Source organism: Carcharodon carcharias, chromosome 2 (genome assembly GCF_017639515.1).
Source record: "Carcharodon carcharias isolate sCarCar2 chromosome 2, sCarCar2.pri, whole genome shotgun sequence".
Classification (NCBI taxonomy): Eukaryota; Metazoa; Chordata; class Chondrichthyes; order Lamniformes; family Lamnidae; genus Carcharodon; species Carcharodon carcharias.
Window position 1 is genome coordinate 135,039,001 of NC_054468.1, and position 23,212 is coordinate 135,062,212.

The following is a 23,212-nucleotide window of genomic DNA, read 5'->3' on the forward strand; positions in this document are numbered from 1 at the left end:
CTGGTCTGTCGAGCGCCTTCCTGTCTCTCGATCAGGAGAAGGCGTTCGACAGGGTGGATCACGAATACTTACTCGGAACTCTGCGAGCTTTCGGTTTCGGGACGCATTTTGTCGCCCGGATCCGACGTCTGTACACCGCCGCAGATTGTCTAGTGAAGGTTAACAGGTCCCTGACGGCGCCCCTTCGCTTTGGGCACAGAAGGAAGAAAGCATCAAGAGTGAAAAGACCTAGCGCATGACAGCTCTGGATTGGAAACGTGCATAGATTCATGTTGTCTTTCTTGAAAGGCTGCTGTAATAATGCTGTGCATTGCATTGTGCTGGGAAAACTAACTGATAATCAAAAAAGTACTCAGCAGAAAAATAGCTGAATGGCATCTGTTTTTGCACATTGGACAAGACAAAACCTAACTGAGAGGTCAGGCATTCAAAAATTGCTTTCAAAACTCTCAATCCATTCTCTCCACGGAAATCTTTAGTAAAAGGCGAAAGATTTGTACGAACTGAAGAGAATTGGAGCTTATGAAGCATCAGGTACAATATCCTTGGTGAGAAGCGAGAGCCCTATCCTAAAGCCATAATAATAAACAAACAATTCTGCGAAAGACTCAGAATATGAAAAGACACCAATTTCAAGGGATGAAAATCATGGAAATCTTTCTTTACAATGCCAGAATATTGACTGCAACAAGCATCGCTCATGCCAACTGCAATTCTTGCACGATATGCAAATTCATTTTCAACATTGCACTTTGGGGTAATTGATTTTTTGTGCACTCTTGTCAAGACTCAATATGTTAAAACAGCGACACATTTATAGAGCGCGTTTGATCATTGCCACAAATCTGAAAACACTTTCCAGCCAAAGAAATGTGTTTCAAATGTGTTCACTGCTCTAATGTTGCCAACGTGCAGGTAACTTGCAAACGCCAGACAGCAATGCGGTAATGAGGAGATAGTGTGTGTCTTTTTTGATGCTGACCGAGATCTAAATATTGCCCATGACAGCCGGGAGGAGCCCCCTGTTATTCATTGGAATAGCGCCAGGGGACCTCTTACCATTCCAAGAGGAGGGAGATGTGGCTTCGGATTCACGTAAAAGGCACGTCATAGCACTTCTGAGATCGCAGCACACCCTCAGTAATTCACTTGTGTGTCAACTGCATTTTTGCACTACAACCTTGCGATTTGTCTTGAAATTACAGTACTGCAAGTGAGAGACATGAGTGCTACAGCACAAGTTTGTGCTTTTGCACAAAAACTGCATTTGAAAGCTAAAACGCAGGCATGCGTAGTCACATGTGGAACTCCAAAACATTTGGGGCAAAATGTGACCTGGATCTCTGAGTGAGGCTTGGCATTGGTCCAATTTATTCAGTCATAATGAAAAAGTTCTGAAGAAGCAGCTTCACTGACAGATATAACACCCTCACTTAGCTCGAACAAAGTTTCAACTTCCAAGTTGCTTGTCCCGAGTCAGGTTTCTGGAGAGTGGACTGAAGGTATACAGTTCAAAAGAAACCGTGCTGGTTATTCTGTTCAGATATGAGCTGCATATTCTTCCCGAGTAGCGTGAGCAACGTTTTGTCTTGAATCCACTTCATGACAACATTTTACCTGGTGATTATCACAGCGCTGTTTGTTGTGCGCACATTATTTGCCGCATTTCCTACATCACAAGTGACTAGACGTCACAAACACGTGATTAGCTGTGACGACATTTGGGATGTCCAGAGGCCTTGAGAAGTGATAAATAACGCAGGTCACTCTTTATCTTGACGTGTCTGATACGAAGCTAACTATGAATTGATTGGATATTTTGTACATTGCAAACAAAAGCCTTTCAATGAATGACTTTCGCTTGGGAGCCTTCAGAGATAATGTGCCTGGGTGCCACGAAGCCTGTCATTCAAGAAGAGAGCACTCATAGATGTTGAAGTAAAGCCAAACAGATCGGTAAAATCTGGCATTGGATTACGCTCAGTTTAGCGCAGCTTTGCAGACCACTTCTGATGGAGGTCTGATGAAGACTCATACGGACTGGAAACGATAACTCTGACTTCCTCTCCACAGATGCTGTCAGACCTGCTGAGTTTTCCAGCTATTTTTGTTTTTGCTTCAGATTCCCAGTATGTGCAGTATTTTGCTTTTATCTTTGCAGAACATTTATTGGTTTCCCTTAAACATGGAGTTAGGAAAGTTATGAATGAACGTTGAAAAGGTACGTCTTAAACTTCTGTTATTTCCTTGCTTGTTCAGTAGTATGCAATACATTTGTTTGTTGTTACAAACTAAAGCAAGGAGTCGTACTATACTGGTGCTTTGAAGACGAGAAGGGGCCTGTGGAGGCAATTGATCAATCCGGTAGCTGACGCAATCTCTGGGTGTTGTTTTCAATATGAGGAGCTTGCTTGCAGAATTATCAAGGCACGCGGAGACACAGTTGAGAACAGTCAGCGAGGGCTCAGCTATGAGGGGAATGCGAAACACAGAAGGAAGAAAGCATCAAGAGTGAAAAGACCTAGCGTCATGACAGCATCTGGATTGGGAAAGTGCATAGATTCATGGTGTCTTTCTTGGAAAGGCTGCTGTAATAATGCTGTGCATTGCAATGTGCTGGAAAACTACTGATAATCAGAAAAAGTACTCAAGTAAAAACAATAGCTTGAATAGCATCTGTTTTTGCATAGTGGACAAGAAAACCTAACTGAGGTGAGAGATTCAAAAAATGCTTCAAAACTCTCAATCCATTCTCTCCATGGAAAACTATAGCAAAAAGCAAAAGATTTATACAAATTGAAGAGAATCTGGAAATTATAAAGCAGCAGGTACAATATCCTTGGTGAGAAGCGAGAGCCCTCTCCTAAAGCCATGGTGACAAACTAACAGTTCTCCTAAAGACTCAGAATATGAAAAGACACCAATTTCAAGGAACTAAAATCATGGAAATCTTTCTTTACAATGCCAGAATATTGACTGCAATAAGCATCGCTCATGCCAGCTGTAAATCTTGCACGATATGCAAATTCATGTTCAACATTGCACTTTGGTGTAATTGATTTTTTGTCCACTCTCGTCAAGGCTCAATATGTTAAAACAGCGACACATTTATAGAGCGTGTTTGATCATTGCCACTAATCTGAAAGCACTTTCCAGGCAAAGAAATGCGTTTCAAATGTGTTCACTGCTCTAATGTCGCCAACGTGCAGGTAACTTGCAAACGCCAGACAGCAATTCGGTAACGAGGAGATAGTGTGTGTCTTTTTTGATGCTGACCGAGAGCTAAATATTGCCCACGACAGCAGGGAGGAGCCCCCTGTTATTCATTGGAATAGCGCCAGGGGACCTCTTACCATCCCAGAAGAAGTGAGATGTGGCTTCGGATTCACGTAAAATGCACGTCATAGCACTTCTGAGAGCGCAGCACACCCTCAGTAATTCACTTGTGTGTCAACTGCATTTTTGCACTCCAACCTTGCGATTTGGCTTGAAATTACAATACTGCAAGTGAGAGGCATGAGTGCTACAGCACAAGCTTGTGCTTTTGCACAAAAGCTGCATTTAAAAGCTAAAACGCAGGCATGCATAGTCACATGTGGAACTCCGGGAGATTTGGGGCAAGATGTGACCTGGATCTCTGAGTGAGACTTGGCATTGGTCCAATTTATTCAGTCATAATGAAAAAGTTCTGAAGAAGCAGCTTCACTGACAGATATAACACCCTCACTTAGCTCGAACAAAGTTTCAACTTCCAAGTTGCTTGTCTCAAGTCAGGTTTCTGGAGAGTGGACTGTAGGTATACAGTTCAAAAGAAACCGTGCTGGTTATTCTGTTCAGATATGAGCAGCATGTTCTCCCCCAGTAGCGTGAGCAACGTTTTGTCTAGAATCCACTTCATGATAACATTTTACCTGGTGATTATCCCACATTGCTGTTTGTTGTGTGCACATTATTTGCCGCATTTCTTACATCACAAGTGACTAGACGTCACAAACACGTGATTAGCTGTGACGACATTTGGGACATCCAGGGGCCTTGAGAAGTGATAAATAATGCAAGTCTCTCTTTATCTTGACGTGTCTGATAAGAAGCTAACTATGAATTGATTGGATACTTTGTACATTGCAAACAAAAGCCTTTCAATGAATGACTTTCGCTTGGGAGCCTTCAAAGATAATGCGCCTGGGTGCCACGAAGCATGTCATTCAAGAAGAGAGCACTCATAGATGTTGAAGTAAAGCCAAACAGATCGGTAAAATCTGGCAGTGGATTACGCTCAGTTTAGCGCAGCTTTGCAGACCACTTCTGACGGAGGTCTGATGAAGACTCATACGGACTGGAAACGATAACTCTGACTTCCTCTCCACAGATGCTGTCAGACCTGCTGAGTTTTCCAGCTATTTTTGTTTTTGCTTCAGATTCCCAGTATGTGCAGTATTTTGCTTTTATCTTTGCAGAACATTTACTGGTTTCCCTTAAACATGGAGTTAGGAAAGTTATGAATGAACGTTGAAAAGGTACGTCTTAAACTTCTGTTATTTCCTTGCTTGTTCAGTAGTATGCAATACATTTGTTTGTTGTTACAAACTAAAGCAAGGAGTCGTACTATACTGGTGCTTTGAAGACGAGAAGGGGCCTGTGGAGGCAATTGATCAATCCGGTAGCTGACGCAATCTCTGGGTGTTGTTTTCAATGTGAGGAGCTTGCTTGCAGAATTATCAAGGCACGCGGAGACACAGTTGAGAACAGTCAGCGAGGGCTCAGCTATGAGGGGAATGCGAAACACAGAAGGAAGAAAGCATCAAGAGTGAAAAGACCTAGCGTCATGACAGCATCTGGATTGGGAAAGTGCATAGATTCATGGTGTCTTTCTTGGAAAGGCTGCTGTAATAATGCTGTGCATTGCAATGTGCTGGAAAACTACTGATAATCAGAAAAAGTACTCAGGCAGAAAAAATAGCTTGAATGGCATCTGTTTTTGCACATTGGACAAGAAAACCTGACTGAGGTCAGGCATTCAAAAATTGCTTCAAAACTCTCAATCCATTCTCTCCACGGAAATCTTTAGTAAAAGGCGAAAGATTTGTACGAACTGAAGAGAATTGGGAGCTTATAAAGCAGCAGGTACAATATCCTTGGTGAGAAGCGAGAGCCCTCTCCTAAGGCCATGGTGACAAACTAACAGTTCTCCTAAAGACTCAGAATATGAAAAGACACCAATTTCAAGGAACTAAAATCATGGAAATCTTTCTTTACAATGCCAGAATATTGACTGCAACAAGCATCGCTCATGCCAGCTGCAAATCTTGCACGAAATGCAAATTCATGTTCAACATTGCACTTTGGGGTAATTGATTTTTTGTGCACTCTCGTCAAGGCTCAATATGTTAAAACAGCGACACATTTATAGAGCGCGTTTGATCATTGCCACGAATCTGAAAGCACTTTCCATTCAAAGAAATGCGTTTCAAATGTGTTCACTGCTCTAATGTCGCCAACGTGCAGGTAACTTGCAAACGCCAGACAGCAATTCGGTAACGAGGAGATAGTGTGTGTCTTTTTTGGTGCTGACCGAGATCTAAATATTGCCCACGACAGCAGGGAGGAGCCCCCTGTTATTCATTGGAATAGCGCCAGGGGACCTCTTACCATCCCAGGAGAAGTGAGATGTGGCTTCGGATTCACGTAAAATGCACGTCATAGCACTTCTGAGAGCGCAGCACACCCTCAGTAATTCACTTGTGTGTCAACTGCATTTTTGCACTCCAACCTTGCGATTTGGCTTGAAATTACAATACTGCAAGTGAGAGGCATGAGTGCTACAGCACAAGCTTGTGCTTTTGCACAAAAGCTGCATTTAAAAGCTAAAACGCAGGCATGCGTAGTCACATGTGGAACTCCGGAACATTTGGGGCAAGATGTGACCTGGATCTCTGAGTGAGACTTGGCATTGGTCCAATTTATTCAGTCATAATGAAAAAGTTCTGAAGAAGCAGCTTCACTGACAGATATAACACCCTCACTTAGCTCGAACAAAGTTTCAACTTCCAAGTTGCTTGTCTCAAGTCAGGTTTCTGGAGAGTGGACTGTAGGTATACAGTTCAAAAGAAACCGTGCTGGTTATTCTGTTCAGATATGAGCAGCATGTTCTCCCCCAGTAGCGTGAGCAACGTTTTGTCTAGAATCCACTTCATGACAACATTTTACCTGGTGATTATCCCACATTGCTGTTTGTTGTGTGCACATTATTTGCCGCATTTCCTACATCACAAGTGACTAGACGTCACAAACACGTGATTAGCTGTGACGACATTTGGGACATCCAGAGGCCTTGAGAAGTGATAAATAATGCAAGTCTCTCTTTATCTTGACGTGTCTGATAAGAAGCTAACTATGAATTGATTGGATACTTTGTACATTGCAAACAAAAGCCTTTCAATGAATGACTTTCGCTTGGGAGCCTTCAAAGATAATGCGCCTGGGTGCCACGAAGCATGTCATTCAAGAAGAGAGCACTCATAGATGGTGAAGTAAAGCCAAACAGATCGGTAAAATCTGGCAGTGGATTACGCTCAGTTTAGCGCAGCTTTGCAGACCACTTCTGACGGAGGTCTGATGAAGACTCATACGGACTGGAAACGATAACTCTGACTTCCTCTCCACAGATGCTGTCAGACCTGCTGAGTTTTCCAGCTATTTTTGTTTTTGCTTCAGATTCCCAGTATGTGCAGTATTTTGCTTTTATCTTTGCAGAACATTTACTGGTTTCCCTTAAACATGGAGTTAGGAAAGTTATGAATGAACGTTGAAAAGGTACGTCTTAAACTTCTGTTATTTCCTTGCTTGTTCAGTAGTATGCAATACATTTGTTTGTTGTTACAAACTAAAGCAAGGAGTCGTACTATACTGGTGCTTTGAAGACGAGAAGGGGCCTGTGGAGGCAATTGATCAATCCGGTAGCTGACGCAATCTCTGGGTGTTGTTTTCAATGTGAGGAGCTTGCTTGCAGAATTATCAAGGCATGCGGAGACACAGTTGAGAACAGTCAGCGAGGGCTCAGCTATGAGGGGAATGCGAAACACAGAAGGAAGAAAGCATCAAGAGTGAAAAGACCTAGCGTCATGACAGCATCTGGATTGGGAAAGTGCATAGATTCATGGTGTCTTTCTTGGAAAGGCTGCTGTAATAATGCTGTGCATTGCAATGTGCTGGAAAACTACTGATAATCAGAAAAAGTACTCAGGCAGAAGAAATAGCTTGAATGGCATCTGTTTTTGCACATTGGACAAGAAAACCTGACTGAGGTCAGGCATTCAAAAATTGCTTCAAAACTCTCAATCCATTCTCTCCACGGAAATCTTTAGTAAAAGGCGAAAGATTTGTACGAACTGAAGAGAATTGGGAGCTTATGAAGCAGCAGGTACAATATCCTTGGTGAGAAGCGAGAGCCCTCTCCTAAAGCCATGGTGACAAACTAACAGTTCTCCTAAAGACTCAGAATATGAAAAGACACCAATTTCAAGGAACTAAAATCATGGAAATCTTTCTTTACAATGCCAGAATATTGACTGCAACAAGCATTGCTCATGCCAGCTGCAAATCTTGCACGAAATGCAAATTCACGTTCAACATTGCACTTTGGGGTAATTGATTTTTTGTGCACTCTCGTCAAGGCTCAATATGTTAAAACAGCGACACATTTATAGAGCGCGTTTGATCATTGCCACGAATCTGAAAGCACTTTCCATTCAAAGAAATGCGTTTCAAATGTGTTCACTGCTCTAATGTCGCCAACGTGCAGGTAACTTGCAAACGCCAGACAGCAATTCGGTAACGAGGAGATAGTGTGTGTCTTTTTTGATGCTGACCGAGATCTAAATATTGCCCACGACAGCAGGGAGGAGCCCCCTGTTATTCATTGGAATAGCGCCAGGGGACCTCTTACAATCCCAGGAGAAGTGAGATGTGGCTTCGGATTCACGTAAAATGCACTTCTGAGAGCGCAGCACACCCTCAGTAACTCACTTGTGTGTCAACTGCATTTTTGCACTCCAACCTTGCGATTTGGCTTGAAATTACAATACTGCAAGTGAGAGGCATGAGTGCTACAGCACAAGCTTGTGCTTTTGCACAAAAGCTGCATTTAAAAGCTAAAACGCAGGCATGCGTAGTCACATGTGGAACTCCGAAACATTTGGGGCAAGATGTGACCTGGATCTCTGAGTGAGACTTGGCATTGGTCCAATTTATTCAGTCATAATGAAAAAGTTCTGAAGAAGCAGCTTCACTGACAGATATAACACCCTCACTTAGCTCGAACAAAGTTTCAACTTCCAAGTTGCTTGTCTCAAGTCAGGTTTCTGGAGAGTGGACTGTAGGTATACAGTTCAAAAGAAACCGTGCTGGTTATTCTGTTCAGATATGAGCAGCATGTTCTCCCCCAGTAGCGTGAGCAACGTTTTGTCTAGAATCCACTTCATGACAACATTTTACCTGGTGATTATCCCACATTGCTGTTTGTTGTGTGCACATTATTTGCCGCATTTCCTACATCACAAGTGACTAGACGTCACAAGCACGTGATTAGCTGTGACGACATTTGGGACATCCAGAGGCCTTGAGAAGTGATAAATAATGCAAGTCTCTCTTTATCTTGACGTGTCTGATAAGAAGCTAACTATGAATTGATTGGATACTTTGTACATTGCAAACAAAAGCCTTTCAATGAATGACTTTCGCTTGGGAGCCTTCAAAGATAATGCGCCTGGGTGCCACGAAGCATGTCATTCAAGAAGAGAGCACTCATAGATGTTGAAGTAAAGCCAAACAGATCGGTAAAATCTGGCAGTGGATTACGCTCAGTTTAGCGCAGCTTTGCAGACCACTTCTGACGGAGGTCTGATGAAGACTCATACGGACTGGAAACGATAACTCTGACTTCCTCTCCACAGATGCTGTCAGACCTGCTGAGTTTTCCAGCTATTTTTGTTTTTGCTTCAGATTCCCAGTATGTGCAGTATTTTGCTTTTATCTTTGCAGAACATTTACTGGTTTCCCTTAAACATGGAGTTAGGAAAGTTATGAATGAACGTTGAAAAGGTACGTCTTAAACTTCTGTTATTTCCTTGCTTGTTCAGTAGTATGCAATACATTTGTTTGTTGTTACAAACTAAAGCAAGGAGTCGTACTATACTGGTGCTTTGAAGACGAGAAGGGGCCTGTGGAGGCAATTGATCAATCCGGTAGCTGACGCAATCTCTGGGTGTTGTTTTCAATGTGAGGAGCTTGCTTGCAGAATTATCAAGGCACGCGGAGACACAGTTGAGAACAGTCAGCGAGGGCTCAGCTATGAGGGGAATGCGAAACACAGAAGGAAGAAAGCATCAAGAGTGAAAAGACCTAGCGTCATGACAGCATCTGGATTGGGAAAGTGCATAGATTCATGGTGTCTTTCTTGGAAAGGCTGCTGTAATAATGCTGTGCATTGCAATGTGCTGGAAAACTACTGATAATCAGAAAAAGTACTCAGGCAGAAAAAATAGCTTGAATGGCATCTGTTTTTGCACATTGGACAAGAAAACCTGACTGAGGTCAGGCATTCAAAAATTGCTTCAAAACTCTCAATCCATTCTCTCCACGGAAATCTTTAGTAAAAGGCGAAAGATTTGTACGAACTGAAGAGAATTGGGAGCTTATGAAGCAGCAGGTACAATATCCTTGGTGAGAAGCGAGAGCCCTCTCCTAAAGCCATGGTGACAAACTAACAGTTCTCCTAAAGACTCAGAATATGAAAAGACACCAATTTCAAGGAACTAAAATCATGGAAATCTTTCTTTACAATGCCAGAATATTGACTGCAACAAGCATCGCTCATGCCAGCTGCAAATCTTGCACGAAATGCAAATTCATGTTCAACATTGCACTTTGGGGTAATTGATTTTTTGTGCACTCTCGTCAAGGCTCAATATGTTAAAACAGCGACACATTTATAGAGCGCGTTTGATCATTGCCACGAATCTGAAAGCACTTTCCATTCAAAGAAATGCGTTTCAAATGTGTTCACTGCTCTAATGTCGCCAACGTGCAGGTAACTTGCAAACGCCAGACAGCAATTCGGTAACGAGGAGATAGTGTGTGTCTTTTTTGATGCTGACCGAGATCTAAATATTGCCCACGACAGCAGGGAGGAGCCCCCTGTTATTCATTGGAATAGCGCCAGGGGACCTCTTACCATCCCAGGAGAAGTGAGATGTGGCTTCGGATTCACGTAAAATGCACGTCATAGCACTTCTGAGAGCGCAGCACACCCTCAGTAATTCACTTGTGTGTCAACTGCATTTTTGCACTCCAACCTTGCGATTTGGCTTGAAATTACAATACTGCAAGTGAGAGGCATGAGTGCTACAGCACAAGCTTGTGCTTTTGCACAAAAGCTGCATTTAAAAGCTAAAACGCAGGCATGCGTAGTCACATGTGGAACTCCGAAACATTTGGGGCAAGATGTGACCTGGATCTCTGAGTGAGACTTGGCATTGGTCCAATTTATTCAGTCATAATGAAAAAGTTCTGAAGAAGCAGCTTCACTGACAGATATAACACCCTCACTTAGCTCGAACAAAGTTTCAACTTCCAAGTTGCTTGTCTCAAGTCAGGTTTCTGGAGAGTGGACTGTAGGTATACAGTTCAAAAGAAACCGTGCTGGTTATTCTGTTCAGATATGAGCAGCATGTTCTCCCCCAGTAGCGTGAGCAACGTTTTGTCTAGAATCCACTTCATGACAACATTTTACCTGGTGATTATCCCACATTGCTGTTTGTTGTGTGCACATTATTTGCCGCATTTCCTACATCACAAGTGACTAGACGTCACAAGCACGTGATTAGCTGTGACGACATTTGGGACATCCAGAGGCCTTGAGAAGTGATAAATAATGCAAGTCTCTCTTTATCTTGACGTGTCTGATAAGAAGCTAACTATGAATTGATTGGATACTTTGTACATTGCAAACAAAAGCCTTTCAATGAATGACTTTCGCTTGGGAGCCTTCAAAGATAATGCGCCTGGGTGCCACGAAGCATGTCATTCAAGAAGAGAGCACTCATAGATGTTGAAGTAAAGCCAAACAGATCGGTAAAATCTGGCAGTGGATTACGCTCAGTTTAGCGCAGCTTTGCAGACCACTTCTGACGGAGGTCTGATGAAGACTCATACGGACTGGAAACGATAACTCTGACTTCCTCTCCACAGATGCTGTCAGACCTGCTGAGTTTTCCAGCTATTTTTGTTTTTGCTTCAGATTCCCAGTATGTGCAGTATTTTGCTTTTATCTTTGCAGAACATTTACTGGTTTCCCTTAAACATGGAGTTAGGAAAGTTATGAATGAACGTTGAAAAGGTACGTCTTAAACTTCTGTTATTTCCTTGCTTGTTCAGTAGTATGCAATACATTTGTTTGTTGTTACAAACTAAAGCAAGGAGTCGTACTATACTGGTGCTTTGAAGACGAGAAGGGGCCTGTGGAGGCAATTGATCAATCCGGTAGCTGACGCAATCTCTGGGTGTTGTTTTCAATGTGAGGAGCTTGCTTGCAGAATTATCAAGGCACGCGGAGACACAGTTGAGAACAGTCAGCGAGGGCTCAGCTATGAGGGGAATGCGAAACACAGAAGGAAGAAAGCATCAAGAGTGAAAAGACCTAGCATCATGACAGCATCTGGATTGGGAAAGTGCATAGATTCATGGTGTCTTTCTTGGAAAGGCTGCTGTAATAATGCTGTGCATTGCAATGTGCTGGAAAACTACTGATAATCAGAAAAAGTACTCAGGCAGAAAAAATAGCTTGAATGGCATCTGTTTTTGCACATTGGACAAGAAAACCTGACTGAGGTCAGGCATTCAAAAATTGCTTCAAAACTCTCAATCCATTCTCTCCACGGAAATCTTTAGTAAAAGGCGAAAGATTTGTACGAACTGAAGAGAATTGGGAGCTTATGAAGCAGCAGGTACAATATCCTTGGTGAGAAGCGAGAGCCCTCTCCTGAAGCCATGGTGACAAACTAACAGTTCTCCTAAAGACTCAGAATATGAAAAGACACCAATTTCAAGGAACTAAAATCATGGAAATCTTTCTTTACAATGCCAGAATATTGACTGCAACAAGCATCGCTCATGCCAGCTGCAAATCTTGCACGAAATGCAAATTCACGTTCAACATTGCACTTTGGGGTAATTGATTTTTTGTGCACTCTCGTCAAGGCTCAATATGTTAAAACAGCGACACATTTATAGAGCGCGTTTGATCATTGCCACGAATCTGAAAGCACTTTCCATTCAAAGAAATGCGTTTCAAATGTGTTCACTGCTCTAATGTCGCCAACGTGCAGGTAACTTGCAAACGCCAGACAGCAATTCGGTAACGAGGAGATAGTGTGTGTCTTTTTTGGTGCTGACCGAGATCTAAATATTGCCCACGACAGCAGGGAGGAGCCCCCTGTTATTCATTGGAATAGCGCCAGGGGACCTCTTACCATCCCAGGAGAAGTGAGATGTGGCTTCGGATTCACGTAAAATGCACGTCATAGCACTTCTGAGAGCGCAGCACACCCTCAGTAATTCACTTGTGTGTCAACTGCATTTTTGCACTCCAACCTTGCGATTTGGCTTGAAATTACAATACTGCAAGTGAGAGGCATGAGTGCTACAGCACAAGCTTGTGCTTTTGCACAAAAGCTGCATTTGAAAGCTAAAACGCAGGCATGCGTAGTCACATGTGGAACTCCGGAACATTTGGGGCAAGATGTGACCTGGATCTCTGAGTGAGACTTGGCATTGGTCCAATTTATTCAGTCATAATGAAAAAGTTCTGAAGAAGCAGCTTCACTGACAGATATAACACCCTCACTTAGCTCGAACAAAGTTTCAACTTCCAAGTTGCTTGTCTCAAGTCAGGTTTCTGGAGAGTGGACTGTAGGTATACAGTTCAAAAGAAACCGTGCTGGTTATTCTGTTCAGATATGAGCAGCATGTTCTCCCCCAGTAGCGTGAGCAACGTTTTGTCTAGAATCCACTTCATGACAACATTTTACCTGGTGATTATCCCACATTGCTGTTTGTTGTGTGCACATTATTTGCCGCATTTCCTACATCACAAGTGACTAGACGTCACAAACACGTGATTAGCTGTGACGACATTTGGGACATCCAGAGGCCTTGAGAAGTGATAAATAATGCAAGTCTCTCTTTATCTTGACGTGTCTGATAAGAAGCTAACTATGAATTGATTGGATACTTTGTACATTGCAAACAAAAGCCTTTCAATGAATGACTTTCGCTTGGGAGCCTTCAAAGATAATGCGCCTGGGTGCCACGAAGCATGTCATTCAAGAAGAGAGCACTCATAGATGTTGAAGTAAAGCCAAACAGATCGGTAAAATCTGGCAGTGGATTACGCTCAGTTTAGCGCAGCTTTGCAGACCACTTCTGACGGAGGTCTGATGAAGACTCATACGGACTGGAAACGATAACTCTGACTTCCTCTCCACAGATGCTGTCAGACCTGCTGAGTTTTCCAGCTATTTTTGTTTTTGCTTCAGATTCCCAGTATGTGCAGTATTTTGCTTTTATCTTTGCAGAACATTTACTGGTTTCCCTTAAACATGGAGTTAGGAAAGTTATGAATGAACGTTGAAAAGGTACGTCTTAAACTTCTGTTATTTCCTTGCTTGTTCAGTAGTATGCAATACATTTGTTTGTTGTTACAAACTAAAGCAAGGAGTCGTACTATACTGGTGCTTTGAAGACGAGAAGGGGCCTGTGGAGGCAATTGATCAATCCGGTAGCTGACGCAATCTCTGGGTGTTGTTTTCAATGTGAGGAGCTTGCTTGCAGAATTATCAAGGCACGCGGAGACACAGTTGAGAACAGTCAGCGAGGGCTCAGCTATGAGGGGAATGCGAAACACAGAAGGAAGAAAGCATCAAGAGTGAAAAGACCTAGCGTCATGACAGCATCTGGATTGGGAAAGTGCATAGATTCATGGTGTCTTTCTTGGAAAGGCTGCTGTAATAATGCTGTGCATTGCAATGTGCTGGAAAACTACTGATAATCAGAAAAAGTACTCAGGCAGAAAAAATAGCTTGAATGGCATCTGTTTTTGCACATTGGACAAGAAAACCTGACTGAGGTCAGGCATTCAAAAATTGCTTCAAAACTCTCAATCCATTCTCTCCACGGAAATCTTTAGTAAAAGGCGAAAGATTTGTACGAACTGAAGAGAATTGGGAGCTTATGAAGCAGCAGGTACAATATCCTTGGTGAGAAGCGAGAGCCCTCTCCTAAAGCCATGGTGACAAACTAACAGTTCTCCTAAAGACTCAGAATATGAAAAGACACCAATTTCAAGGAACTAAAATCATGGAAATCTTTCTTTACAATGCCAGAATATTGACTGCAACAAGCATCGCTCATGCCAGCTGCAAATCTTGCACGAAATGCAAATTCATGTTCAACATTGCACTTTGGGGTAATTGATTTTTTGTGCACTCTCGTCAAGGCTCAATATGTTAAAACAGCGACACATTTATAGAGCGCGTTTGATCATTGCCACGAATCTGAAAGCACTTTCCATTCAAAGAAATGCGTTTCAAATGTGTTCACTGCTCTAATGTCGCCAACGTGCAGGTAACTTGCAAACGCCAGACAGCAATTCGGTAACGAGGAGATAGTGTGTGTCTTTTTTGGTGCTGACCGAGATCTAAATATTGCCCACGACAGCAGGGAGGAGCCCCCTGTTATTCATTGGAATAGCGCCAGGGGACCTCTTACCATCCCAGGAGAAGTGAGATGTGGCTTCGGATTCACGTAAAATGCACGTCATAGCACTTCTGAGAGCGCAGCACACCCTCAGTAATTCACTTGTGTGTCAACTGCATTTTTGCACTCCAACCTTGCGATTTGGCTTGAAATTACAATACTGCAAGTGAGAGGCATGAGTGCTACAGCACAAGCTTGTGCTTTTGCACAAAAGCTGCATTTAAAAGCTAAAACGCAGGCATGCGTAGTCACATGTGGAACTCCGGAACATTTGGGGCAAGATGTGACCTGGATCTCTGAGTGAGACTTGGCATTGGTCCAATTTATTCAGTCATAATGAAAAAGTTCTGAAGAAGCAGCTTCACTGACAGATATAACACCCTCACTTAGCTCGAACAAAGTTTCAACTTCCAAGTTGCTTGTCTCAAGTCAGGTTTCTGGAGAGTGGACTGTAGGTATACAGTTCAAAAGAAACCGTGCTGGTTATTCTGTTCAGATATGAGCAGCATGTTCTCCCCCAGTAGCGTGAGCAACGTTTTGTCTAGAATCCACTTCATGACAACATTTTACCTGGTGATTATCCCACATTGCTGTTTGTTGTGTGCACATTATTTGCCGCATTTCCTACATCACAAGTGACTAGACGTCACAAACACGTGATTAGCTGTGACGACATTTGGGACATCCAGAGGCCTTGAGAAGTGATAAATAATGCAAGTCTCTCTTTATCTTGACGTGTCTGATAAGAAGCTAACTATGAATTGATTGGATACTTTGTACATTGCAAACAAAAGCCTTTCAATGAATGACTTTCGCTTGGGAGCCTTCAAAGATAATGCGCCTGGGTGCCACGAAGCATGTCATTCAAGAAGAGAGCACTCATAGATGTTGAAGTAAAGCCAAACAGATCGGTAAAATCTGGCAGTGGATTACGCTCAGTTTAGCGCAGCTTTGCAGACCACTTCTGACGGAGGTCTGATGAAGACTCATACGGACTGGAAACGATAACTCTGACTTCCTCTCCACAGATGCTGTCAGACCTGCTGAGTTTTCCAGCTATTTTTGTTTTTGCTTCAGATTCCCAGTATGTGCAGTATTTTGCTTTTATCTTTGCAGAACATTTACTGGTTTCCCTTAAACATGGAGTTAGGAAAGTTATGAATGAACGTTGAAAAGGTACGTCTTAAACTTCTGTTATTTCCTTGCTTGTTCAGTAGTATGCAATACATTTGTTTGTTGTTACAAACTAAAGCAAGGAGTCGTACTATACTGGTGCTTTGAAGACGAGAAGGGGCCTGTGGAGGCAATTGATCAATCCGGTAGCTGACGCAATCTCTGGGTGTTGTTTTCAATGTGAGGAGCTTGCTTGCAGAATTATCAAGGCACGCGGAGACACAGTTGAGAACAGTCAGCGAGGGCTCAGCTATGAGGGGAATGCGAAACACAGAAGGAAGAAAGCATCAAGAGTGAAAAGACCTAGCGTCATGACAGCATCTGGATTGGGAAAGTGCATAGATTCATGGTGTCTTTCTTGGAAAGGCTGCTGTAATAATGCTGTGCATTGCAATGCACTAGAACACTACTGATAAGCAGAAAAAGTACTCAAGTAAAAAAAATAGCTTGAATAGCATCTGTTTTTGCATAGTGGACAAGAAAACCTAACTGAGGTGAGAGATTCAAAAATTGCTTCAAAACTCTCAATCCATTCTCTCCACGGAAATCTTTAGTAAAAGGCAAAAGATTTGTACGAACTGAAGAGAATTGGGAGCTTATGAAACAGCAGGTACAATATCCTTGGTGAGAAGCGAGAGCCCTCTCCTAAAGCCATGGTGACAAAATAACAGTTCTCCTAAAGACTCAGAATATAAAAAGACACCAATTTCAAGGGACTAAAATCATGGAAATCTTTCTTTACAATGCCAGAATATTGACTGCAACAAGCATCGCTCATGCCAGCTGCAATTCTTGCACGATATGCAAATTCATGTTCAACATTGCACTTTGGGGTAATTGAATTTTTGTGCACTCTCGTCAAGGCTCAATATGTTAAAACAGCGACACATTTATAGAGCGCCGTTTGATCATTGCCACGAATCTGAAAGCACTTTCCAGGCAAAGAAATGCGTTTCAAATGTGTTCACTGCTCTAATGTCGCCAACGTGCAGGTAACTTGCAAACGCCAGACAGCAATTTGGTAACGAGGAGATAGTGTGTGTCTTTTTTGATGCTGACCGAGATCTAAATATTGCCCACGACAGCAGGGAGGAGCCCCCTGTTATTCATTGGAATAGCGCCAGGGGACCTCTTACCATCCAGGAGAAGTGAGATGTAGCTTCGGATTCACGTAAAATGCACGTCATAGCACTTCTGAGAGCGCAGCACACCCTCAGTAATTCACTTGTGTGTCAACTGCATTTTTGCACTCCAACCTTGCGATTTGGCTTGAAATTACAATACTGCAAGTGAGAGGCATGAGTGCTACAGCACAAGCTTGTGCTTTTGCACAAAAGCTGCATTTAAAAGCTAAAACGCAGGCATGCGTAGTCACATGTGGAACTCCGAAACATTTGGGGCAAGATGTGACCTGGATCTCTGAGTGAGACTTGGCATTGGTCCAATTTATTCAGTCATAATGAAAAAGTTCTGAAGAAGCAGCTTCACTGACAGATATAACACCCTCACTTAGCTCGAACAAAGTTTCAACTTCCAAGTTGCTTGTCTCAAGTCAGGTTTCTGGAGAGTGGACTGTAGGTATACAGTTCAAAAGAAACCGTGCTGGTTATTCTGTTCAGATATGAGCAGCATGTTCTCCCCCAGTAGCGTGAGCAACGTTTTGTCTAGAATCCACTTCATGACAACATTTTACCTGGTGATTATCCCACATTGCTGTTTGTTGTGTGCACATTATTTGCCGCATTTCCTACATCACAAGTGACTAGACGTCACAAGCACGTGATTAGCTGTGACGACATTTGGGACATCCAGAGGCCTTGAGAAGTGATAAATAATGCAAGTCTCTCTTTATCTTGACGTGTCTGATAAGAAGCTAACTATGAATTGATTGGATACTTTGTACATTGCAAACAAAAGCCTTTCAATGAATGACTTTCGCTTGGGAGCCTTCAAAGATAATGCGCCTGGGTGCCACGAAGCATGTCATTCAAGAAGAGAGCACTCATAGATGTTGAAGTAAAGCCAAACAGATCGGTAAAATCTGGCAGTGGATTACGCTCAGTTTAGCGCAGCTTTGCAGACCACTGCTGACGGAGGTCTGATGAAGACTCATACGGACTGGAAACGATAACTCTGACTTCCTCTCCACAGATGCTGTCAGACCTGCTGAGTTTTCCAGCTATTTTTGTTTTTGCTTCAGATTCCCAGTATGTGCAGTATTTTGCTTTTATCTTTGCAGAACATTTACTGGTTTCCCTTAAACATGGAGTTAGGAAAGTTATGAATGAACGTTGAAAAGGTACGTCTTAAACTTCTGTTATTTCCTTGCTTGTTCAGTAGTATGCAATACATTTGTTTGTTGTTACAAACTAAAGCAAGGAGTCGTACTATACTGGTGCTTTGAAGACGAGAAGGGGCCTGTGGAGGCAATTGATCAATCCGGTAGCTGACGCAATCTCTGGGTGTTGTTTTCAATGTGAGGAGCTTGCTTGCAGAATTATCAAGGCACGCGGAGACACAGTTGAGAACAGTCAGCGAGGGCTCAGCTATGAGGGGAATGCGAAACACAGAAGGAAGAAAGCATCAAGAGTGAAAAGACCTAGCGTCATGACAGCATCTGGATTGGGAAAGTGCATAGATTCATGGTGTCTTTCTTGGAAAGGCTGCTGTAATAATGCTGTGCATTGCAATGTGCTGGAAAACTACTGATAATCAGAAAAAGTACTCAGGCAGAAAAAATAGCTTGAATGGCATCTGTTTTTGCACATTGGACAAGAAAACCTGACTGAGGTCAGGCATTCAAAAATTGCTTCAAAACTCTCAATCCATTCTCTCCACGAAATCTTTAGTAAAAGGCGAAAGATTTGTACGAACTGAAGAGAATTGGGAGCTTATGAAGCAGCAGGTACAATATCCTTGGTGAGAAGCGAGAGCCCTCTCCTAAAGCCATGGTGACAAACTAACAGTTCTCCTAAAGACTCAGAATATGAAAAGACACCAATTTCAAGGAACTAAAATCATGGAAATCTTTCTTTACAATTCCAGAATATTGACTGCAACAAGCATTGCTCATGCCAGCTGCAATTCTTGCACGATATGCAAATTCATGTTCAACATTGCACTTTGGGGTAATTGAATTTTTGTGCACTCTCGTCAAGGCTCAATATGTTAAAACAGTGACACATTTATAGAGCGCGTTTGATCATTGCCACGAATCTGAAAGCACTTTCCAGGCAAAGAAATGCGTTTCAAATGTGTTCACTGCTCTAATGTCGCCAACGTGCAGGTAACTTGCAAACGCCAGACAGCAATTTGGTAACGAGGAGATAGTGTGTGTCTTTTTTGATGCTGACCGAGATCTAAATATTGCCCACGACAGCAGGGAGGAGCCCCCTGTTATTCATTGGAATAGCGCCAGGGGACCTCTTACCATCCCAGGAGAAGTGAGATGTGGCTTCGGATTCACGTAAAATGCACGTCATAGCACTTCTGAGAGCGCAGCACACCCTCAGTAATTCACTTGTGTGTCAACTGCATTTTTGCACTCCAACCTTGCGATTTGGCTTGAAATTACAATACTGCAAGTGAGAGGCATGAGTGCTACAGCACAAGCTTGTGCTTTTGCACAAAAGCTGCATTTAAAAGCTAAAACGCAGGCATGCGTAGTCACATGTGGAACTCCGGAACATTTGGGGCAAGATGTGACCTGGATCTCTGAGTGAGACTTGGCATTGGTCCAATTTATTCAGTCATAATGAAAAAGTTCTGAAGAAGCAGCTTCACTGACAGATATAACACCCTCACTTAGCTCGAACAAAGTTTCAACTTCCAAGTTGCTTGTCTCAAGTCAGGTTTCTGGAGAGTGGACTGTAGGTATACAGTTCAAAAGAAACCGTGCTGGTTATTCTGTTCAGATATGAGCAGCATGTTCTCCCCAGTAGCGTGAGCAACGTTTTGTCTAGAATCCACTTCATGACAACATTTTACCTGGTGATTATCCCACATTGCTGTTTGTTGTGTGCACATTATTTGCCGCATTTCCTACATCACAAGTGACTAGACGTCACAAGCACGTGATTAGCTGTGACGACATTTGGGACATCCAGAGGCCTTGAGAAGTGATAAATAATGCAAGTCTCTCTTTATCTTGACGTGTCCGATAAGAAGCTAACTATGAATTGATTGGATACTTTGTACATTGCAAACAAAAGCCTTTCAATGAATGACTTTCGCTTGGGAGCCTTCAAAGATAATGCGCCTGGGTGCCACGAAGCATGTCATTCAAGAAGAGAGCACTCATAGATGTTGAAGTAAAGCCAAACAGATCGGTAAAATCTGGCAGTGGATTACGCTCAGTTTAGCGCAGCTTTGCAGACCACTTCTGACGGAGGTCTGATGAAGACTCATACGGACTGGAAACGATAACTCTGACTTCCTCTCCACAGATGCTGTCAGACCTGCTGAGTTTTCCAGCTATTTTTGTTTTTGCTTCAGATTCCCAGTATGTGCAGTATTTTGCTTTTATCTTTGCAGAACATTTACTGGTTTCCCTTAAACATGGAGTTAGGAAAGTTATGAATGAACGTTGAAAAGGTATGTCTTAAACTTCTGTTATTTCCTTGCTTGTTCAGTAGTATGCAATACATTTGTTTGTTGTTACAAACTAAAGCAAGGAGTCGTACTATACTGGTGCTTTGAAGACGAGAAGGGGCCTGTGGATGCAATTGATCAACCCGGTAGCTGACGCAATCTCTGGGTGTTGTTTTCAATATGAGGAGCTTGCTTGCAGAATTATCAAGGCACGCGGAGACACAGTTGAGAACAGTCAGCGAGGGCTCAGCTATGAGGGGAATGCGAAACACAGAAGGAAGTAAGCATCAAGAGTGAAAAGACTTAGCATCATGACAGCATCTGGATTGGGAAAGTGCATAGATTCATGGTGTCTTTCTTGGAAAGGCTGCTGTAATAATGCTGTGCATTGCAATGTGCTGGAAAACTAATGATAATCAGAAAAAGTACTCAGGCAGAAAAAATAGCTTGAATTGCATCTGTTTTTGCACATTGGACAAGAAAACTTGACTGAGATCAGGCTTTCAAAAATTGCTTCAAAACTCTCAATCCATTCTCTCCATGGAAATCTTTAGTAAAAGGCGAAAGATTTGTACGAACTGAAGAGAATTGGGAGCTTATGAAGCAGCAGGTACAATATTCTTGGTGAGAAGCGAGAGCCCTCTCCTGAAGCCATGGTGACAAACTAACAGTTCTCCTAAAGACTCAGAATATAAAAAGACACCAATTTCAAGGGACTAAAATCATGGAAATCTTTCTTTACAATTCCAGAATATTGACTGCAACAAGCATTGCTCATGCCAGCTGCAATTCTTGCACGATATGCAAATTCATGTTCAACATTGCACTTTGGGGTAATTGAATTTTTGTGCACTCTCGTCAAGGCTCAATATGTTAAAACAGTGACACATTTATAGAGCGCCGTTTGATCATTGCCACGAATCTGAAAGCACTTTCCATTCAAAGAAATGCGTTTCAAATGTGTTCACTGCTCTAATGTCGCCAACGTGCAGGTAACTTGCAAACGCCAGACAGCAATTTGGTAACGAGGAGATAGTGTGTGTCTTTTTTGATGCTGACCGAGATCTAAATATTGCCCACGACAGCAGGGAGGAGCCCCCCGTTATTCATTGGAATAGCGCCAGGGGACCTCTTACCATCCAGGAGAAGTGAGATGTAGCTTCGGATTCACGTAAAATGCACGTCATAGCACTTCTGAGAGCGCAGCACACCCTCAGTAATTCACTTGTGTGTCAACTGCATTTTTGCACTCCAACCTTGCGATTTGGCTTGAAATTACAATACTGCAAGTGAGAGGCATGAGTGCTACAGCACAAGCTTGTGCTTTTGCACAAAAGCTGCATTTAAAAGCTAAAACGCAGGCATGCATAGTCACATGTGGAACTCCGAAACATTTGGGGCAAGATGTGACCTGGATCTCTGAGTGAGACTTGGCATTGGTCCAATTTATTCAGTCATAATGAAGAAGTTCTGAAGAAGCAGCTTCACTGACAGATATAACACCCTCACTTAGCTCGAACAAAGTTTCAACTTCCAAGTTGCTTGTCTCAAGTCAGGTTTCTGGAGAGTGGACTGTAGGTATACAGTTCAAAAGAAACCGTGCTGGTTATTCTGTTCAGATATGAGCAGCATGTTCTCCCCCAGTAGCGTGAGCAACGTTTTGTCTAGAATCCACTTCATGACAACATTTTACCTGGTGATTATCCCACATTGCTGTTTGTTGTGTGCACATTATTTGCCGCATTTCCTACATCACAAGTGACTAGACGTCACAAACACGTGATTAGCTGTGACGACATTTGGGACATCCAGAGGCCTTGAGAAGTGATAAATAATGCAAGGTCTCTCTTTATCTTGACGTGTCTGATAAGAAGCTAACTATGAATTGATTGGATACTTTGTACATTGCAAACAAAAGCCTTTCAATGAATGACTTTCGCTTGGAGCCTTCAAAGATAATGCGCCTGGGTGCCACGAAGCATGTCATTCAAGAAGAGAGCACTCATAGATGTTGAAGTAAAGCCAAACAGATCGGTAAAATCTGGCAGTGGATTACGCTCAGTTTAGCGCAGCTTTGCAGACCACTTCTGACGGAGGTCTGATGAAGACTCATACGGACTGGAAACGATAACTCTGACTTCCTCTCCACAGATGCTGTCAGACCTGCTGAGTTTTCCAGCTATTTTTGTTTTTGCTTCAGATTCCCAGTATGTGCAGTATTTTGCTTTTATCTTTGCAGAACATTTACTGGTTTCCCTTAAACATGGAGTTAGGAAAGTTATGAATGAACGTTGAAAAGGTACGTCTTAAACTTCTGTTATTTCCTTGCTTGTTCAGTAGTATGCAATACATTTGTTTGTTGTTACAAACTAAAGCAAGGAGTCGTACTATACTGGTGCTTTGAAGACGAGAAGGGGCCTGTGGAGGCAATTGATCAATCCGGTAGCTGACGCAATCTCTGGGTGTTGTTTTCAATGTGAGGAGCTTGCTTGCAGAATTATCAAGGCACGCGGAGACACAGTTGAGAACAGTCAGCGAGGGCTCAGCTATGAGGGGAATGCGAAACACAGAAGGAAGAAAGCATCAAGAGTGAAAAGACCTAGCGTCATGACAGCATCTGGATTGGGAAAGTGCATAG

General features: G+C 42.7%; 10 non-coding genes across 10 annotated transcripts; all 10 read right to left on the reverse strand.

Moving 5' to 3' along the window:
• Positions 1–404: 404 nt before the first annotated feature.
• On the reverse strand, positions 405–522 carry LOC121275475. The gene has a single exon (XR_005942451.1). It is a non-coding gene; the product is annotated as a U5 spliceosomal RNA (small nuclear RNA).
• Positions 523–2,700: 2,178 nt separating this feature from the next.
• Positions 2,701–2,816, reverse strand: LOC121275497. Its single transcript, XR_005942470.1, has one exon. It is a non-coding gene; the product is annotated as a U5 spliceosomal RNA (small nuclear RNA).
• Positions 2,817–4,996: 2,180 nt separating this feature from the next.
• LOC121275449 lies at positions 4,997–5,112 on the reverse strand. The gene has a single exon (XR_005942426.1). It is a non-coding gene; the product is annotated as a U5 spliceosomal RNA (small nuclear RNA).
• A 2,180-nt stretch (positions 5,113–7,292) lies between these two features.
• Positions 7,293–7,408, reverse strand: LOC121275450. Its single transcript, XR_005942427.1, has one exon. It is a non-coding gene; the product is annotated as a U5 spliceosomal RNA (small nuclear RNA).
• A 2,170-nt stretch (positions 7,409–9,578) lies between these two features.
• Positions 9,579–9,694, reverse strand: LOC121275451. The gene has a single exon (XR_005942428.1). It is a non-coding gene; the product is annotated as a U5 spliceosomal RNA (small nuclear RNA).
• Positions 9,695–11,874: 2,180 nt separating this feature from the next.
• On the reverse strand, positions 11,875–11,990 carry LOC121275452. Its single transcript, XR_005942429.1, has one exon. It is a non-coding gene; the product is annotated as a U5 spliceosomal RNA (small nuclear RNA).
• Positions 11,991–14,170: 2,180 nt separating this feature from the next.
• Positions 14,171–14,286, reverse strand: LOC121275453. Its single transcript, XR_005942430.1, has one exon. It is a non-coding gene; the product is annotated as a U5 spliceosomal RNA (small nuclear RNA).
• A 2,180-nt stretch (positions 14,287–16,466) lies between these two features.
• On the reverse strand, positions 16,467–16,582 carry LOC121275473. The gene has a single exon (XR_005942449.1). It is a non-coding gene; the product is annotated as a U5 spliceosomal RNA (small nuclear RNA).
• A 2,180-nt stretch (positions 16,583–18,762) lies between these two features.
• Positions 18,763–18,877, reverse strand: LOC121275486. The gene has a single exon (XR_005942461.1). It is a non-coding gene; the product is annotated as a U5 spliceosomal RNA (small nuclear RNA).
• A 2,179-nt stretch (positions 18,878–21,056) lies between these two features.
• LOC121275483 lies at positions 21,057–21,172 on the reverse strand. Its single transcript, XR_005942458.1, has one exon. It is a non-coding gene; the product is annotated as a U5 spliceosomal RNA (small nuclear RNA).
• Between the last annotated feature and the right edge of the window lie 2,040 nt (positions 21,173–23,212).